Source organism: Vanacampus margaritifer, chromosome 1, assembly GCF_051991255.1.
Source record: "Vanacampus margaritifer isolate UIUO_Vmar chromosome 1, RoL_Vmar_1.0, whole genome shotgun sequence".
Taxonomy (NCBI): domain Eukaryota; kingdom Metazoa; phylum Chordata; class Actinopteri; order Syngnathiformes; family Syngnathidae; genus Vanacampus; species Vanacampus margaritifer.
This window is the reverse complement of record NC_135432.1, coordinates 38,969,632-38,975,067: the sequence shown is the minus strand read 5'-3', so window position 1 is coordinate 38,975,067 and position 5,436 is coordinate 38,969,632.

Sequence of the window (5,436 nt, the reverse complement as noted above, 5' to 3'; positions counted from 1 at the left end):
AGTTTGTTTTTGCATATTTATCACTCGCAAAGGTTTCATTTCATCAAACCAATTTTAATATCACACTGAGACAACCCAAGGATATATAAAATACAGTTTCTAAATGATCTCATTTGCCAAGGAGGGTCAAAAATACAAAGCTATCTGACCCTATGTGAAAAAGTAATTGCCCCCTGAACCTAATAGCGAGTTGTGTCACCTTTGGCAGCAATAACTGAAATCAACGTTTGCGATAATTGCTGATGAGTCTATCACACCTCTGTGGAGGAATTTCAAACCACTTGTCTTTGCAGATTTTTTTTAAATTGAACAACTGTTTCAAACATACAAAGCTGTACCAAGGACAAATATATACAAAAATGATGTTTTTTGTTATAGCACACTACAAAATTCTATGAGGAACCAGTATACATTGAAAATAAAATACACAATAAAATAAAATAAAAAAGTTAGGGCTTTTCACATAACATGTATTAAGCAATTGTACAAATAAGTTTAATAGCATTCCTATTTTTCATCAGTCTAAGGCTCTTTGAAAAAGAAACAAACTCGTTGTGAAAATTGCAGAAATTTGGTTGGTGTGTGTCGCTTAGATGGATAAACCCCATTCATAACTTTAAAGAATACTTCTTTGGCTTTGGGAATGATTGGAAATTTCAAATATTTAGTTCTTAATTGGCAAATAGTGTCTTTAAAAAAAGATTTTAGGGTAGAATTTCTATAAGACAAGACTAGATATGAAATATTGTTAAATAATGTTCTCAATACCTTGTTTTTTCATTTCCTTAGTTACAATTCCCAACCCGAAAGAACTGGAAGACATGATTGTTGGCGCAGGGCCACTTAAAATGCCTCGGATCAAACCAATAAATGACTTAGGGATGGTGTTAGATATTGAGTAAAACTTTATATAGCTTATATTTGCAACAAAAAGTGTTATAAGACAGAAATCTCCCTGACTGTCAACCAAATGCAACACTGATCAAATGCCCTCTTTCTCATTAAACAGAGATTTGTATTTAATTGTGATGTATCTGTTGTTCCAAATTAGTGTATTGTGTGGGGTGAAGTTATGATTGCATAGAAGTTTCCAGTATAAAAGGACCTGTTGGTGAAACTGTGATGATTTGATAGGGATTTGAACATTGAAATCACGTTTTAGTAAAAATTCTATTCCACTAAGTTTCTCAAATGATTTGTTGGGGATATGATACCAGAGCGAATTGTCATTTAGGAAAGATTTCAACCAGTTGATTTTCAGGGTTCTATTTATAAATTCAAAGTCAATAGCTTGAAGGCCACCATCTTTGTATTCTTTAATTATTACAATTTTTATATAATGAACTTATTCCCTCCATATATAATCAAAATTAATTTGGTTAATTCTTAATGGCTTTATTTGGGATAGCGATTGAATATGCTGGGTAGATACATTTCAAAATACTTTCCACCTTTGTCAGAAGGATAATAACCAAGACTTACAGTAAGTCTCATTTTGCAAGTATCAATTGTCTTCCATATATTTAGGTTTTCACCTTCTGTAGGATCTTTAGATATATGTATCCTTAAATATTACGCAGAGGATTTTTTGGGGATATTGTACGCTGCTGTCAAATCACAATCATGAATTGGCAGTAATTTACATTTTTTAGGGTTGAGTTCTAGGTCTGATGCTTTCGAGAAAATGTCAACCCTTTTAATCACCTTGGGAACCTCAGCCAACTGTTTCACAAAAATTGTTGTGTCATCCGCTAGCTAACTAATTAGTAGTGGATAACCAATTGCATTTAGTGAAGCAATATTAAAGCTTTTGAGAAAAATTGAAAACATCTCTGTAGTCATAATAAAAAGAAAGGGAGATATGGGATAACCTTGCCTCACCCCAAGTTTGATTGTGAATCGGGGCGAAGTACCACCCGGTAAAGAGAATGAGCTATTCATATTTACATATATGGATTCTATAGTCTTACAAAATCTGTCACCAAATCCAAATAATTCTAAAGTATGAAAAATAAAAGCATGCTCAATTGAATTGTAGGCTTTATAGAAGTCCAAAAAAAGATAAAGCCATCATCATCTATTAGATGCTTGTAATCTAAGAGATCACGAACAAGCCTACAGAGGGCGGCACCGCGCTCTGCGCTTCCCCGTTGCATTGGTGACTCGAATCGGGGCTCCATTGATGTGGACTTTTTAGTGTAGTAGCAACGCCAGGTGAAACTACTCCGCGTTGATATAACTACCTCAAATCAGCTGTTCTGGAACCGAAAACGCCATTTCCTATCTCAGGGTATGTGAACTCGCTGTTCAGGGTTAGTCCCGGTGTTTGTTGAACATGCTTTGTGAAATGGACCCCTGATGTTGTCATGACTTGGTTGATTCTCCTTTACCTCAAACTTCTAAGGAGCATCAATATAGCCGTCTCCACCTCTGTAGTACGCCCTCTTCTGCTCCGCTCTTGCTTGTTGTATTTGTGGTCACAGCGCCGCTCGGGATTCCCTGTCAGCCTTACAAAGATCCTCCATGAATCTTACGCCCAACTCCTTGCAGGCAGCGGAATCTTTGGTCATCTTCTACAGCACATTCTCATTTATTTGGGTGGCAAGACTGACTTAAGTTGTCAGAAATTGTATCGCTTCCAAAACAGCCTCCATTCCGTTACCAGTGTCAACTTGTTTGCCGGTTGAAGAGACTTCATCGGGGAGATTGGCTTTTTCCTTTTTACGCTTTCAGCGCCTGCCATTTTGCTGTCACGGTGTTAAAAAGGGACCTATGTGGTTGAGAAAATTCAAGTGGAAGGCAATTTTGTCAAATTATATTGGGAAAGACATACAGAGCTCAAAACTTTGACAGTGACTCTTTGCGGAATTGTTTAAACTCTGCCATATTGGAGGATTTTCTAGCATGAACTACCCATTTAAGGTCACACCACAGCATGTCAACTGGATTTCAATCCGGACTTTGATTTAGCCACTCCAAAACTTTAATTTTGTTCTTTTTGAGTCATTCTGAGGTGGACTTGCTGGTGTAAGTATAAGGGAACAAACCGATGGCCGGACGTTCAGGATCTTCTGGTTAACAGCACAATAATTTTTTCTGTCAATCAATCACAGCAATTGGTTGCCCTGGTCCTGAGAAAGCAAAGCAGCCCCAGACCATCACATTGCCCCAACAATACTTTACTGTTGGCATCATGTGCTTTTCATCAAATGCTGTGCCATTTTTACGACATCACAGATGTAACGAGCTGCACGCCTTCCAAAAAGTTACATTTTTGAATCATCAGTCCACAGTGTGTCGCCAAGTCTCGACGGTCGGTTTTCACCCACGGATGCCATTTTTGGCTAGTGTCTTTCTTAGAGTGGAGTTGTGTACACTGACCTTAACTGAGGCCAGCGAGTCTGGCAGTTCTTTGGATGTTTTTCTTTTGTGACCTCCTTGATGAGTCGTCGCTAGTGATGGCAAAATCAAAACATAGGCAGAACTTGTGATTCGATACGCTATTTCGAGGTCTGCTTCAGAATCACGTCATGTGACTGTTCTTCTTGTTCCATTATGCCCCAAATGTTTCTAAACGTCACAGTTATTGTTTTAGCAAGTGAACAGTAATCATGTTAACCCTTTTCTAAAATTGAATAAATAAAATCCTATCATAACACTATGTGAAAATGCATATTAAATGAAAAATATATTGTAGGAAAAATTTCTCATTGTTCTGCTAATTCATCATCCTACAAATTAAAACATCCAAGATCTTTGCGGGCAATTGCTACCTCAGTGGTAAAACACTCCAAGTAGCCCTGGATGCAGAGCGCTTTTTGAGGCGTGCCTCAACATCGGGTGAACCTAAACGTTTGACTCCGCCCACACGGATTTTCGACCTCGAAGCGCCTTCTTTCTTTCTTTTTTGTTAAACCTAACCATAACCCTACCACACAACGATTACAGTATGTTTTGAACACTTTATTGAACAAAAATTAAAAACTGACCGAAACCTAAATACTTACCTTAACCAGGGATCTGCTGAGAACATGTAGTACTGCACTTCCGCCTCTTCCTTAAACCGTTTAGTTAGCTCTGTCCCGGCTGACTGAGGCTTGAGTGTTTGTAATTTTTGATGCTCCATAATGTGTGTGTGTGTGTTTTCAAGTAACTTTAAGTCATAAGACGGAGCATAATTGTTTAAACCATTTTGAAGCGGAGTCAAACATTTATGTCCCGCCGCACAATTAGCTCACTACGCAGGTGACCCCGGTACAATTCCCGATCCAAGTGCAGGTCATCAATTTTCTCTCTAATGCTTCCTGTCGAAACTTAACTGTCCGGGAAGAAAACAAAAACCTTTTGATTTAAATGTGACAGTAATGTGGGTCTGACTCTCAACAAAGCATACAAGTCATTAAGTTATTGGATTTTGAGAAATGATGATCAAAGGACAAAATAAAATCAAACCAAGAATCATTAGAAAAAATGCGTAATTGTAGTTCTATGCATAATTTTTTTTGTTGGGGGGGTTAATGTTTTTCTCTCCCATGATATTTTTTCTCTATCTTTTGGCTTCCATTACAACATATGCTGATCGCTTATTGTGTAAATTAGGTGATGACAAACAGCCAATAGCTACATTCCTTACTGGGGAGTTGGTAACACGGCTTTACTGTTTTGAATGTGATATTTTACAATTGGCCACCAGATGCCGCTATGGGGAGATGATCCAACATTCTAAAAGATCGATTCTTTTCCTGAATCAATTGTTCCAAATGAGTCGATCGTTTCAATGTTCCATTTCTGCCGTCCCTAGTAGTCGCACTCTTGGAGTAATCTCCGTTGGTCGACCACTCTTGGGAAGGTTTGCCATTGTTCCCAGTTTTCTCAATTTGTGGATAATGGCTCTGAAAGTGGTTTGCTGGATCCTTCACAATTAGAAATGCCTTTGTAAACTTTTCCAGACTGATTTCAAACACTTTTTTCTCTTTTCTTCTGGAATTTCTTTGGATTGTGGCAAGAAGCGTTTGTTCTTGAGATTTTTTAACCTACTTCACTTTGTCGAGCAGATTTTATTTAAGTGATTTCTTAATTCAACAAAGGTGGCGGCAATCAGGTTTGGGTGTGACCAACTCAGCTTTCCCCAAACTGTGGCCACACGAAAGCCAGTTTTAATGTATCCTCACAAGTTTCTTACCGTTTAGGTCGTTCATCCACACGATAGCGCGGTTTCGGAGCTTGTAATCGATCACTTTTGAAACCGGGCTCCAGAGTGGAAAGATTTCAAAACGACCCGTACGCGTCCGTCTGGACACCATATGGAGGATACGCCTCCAGTGATGACGTAATGGTTGCAGCTCGGTGACGACACATTGTCGCAGATTGATGACGTGTGCGCCAATTCTCGCGTAACTGCGCACAAAACGTCTGTCAACAACAATGGCGGATAGC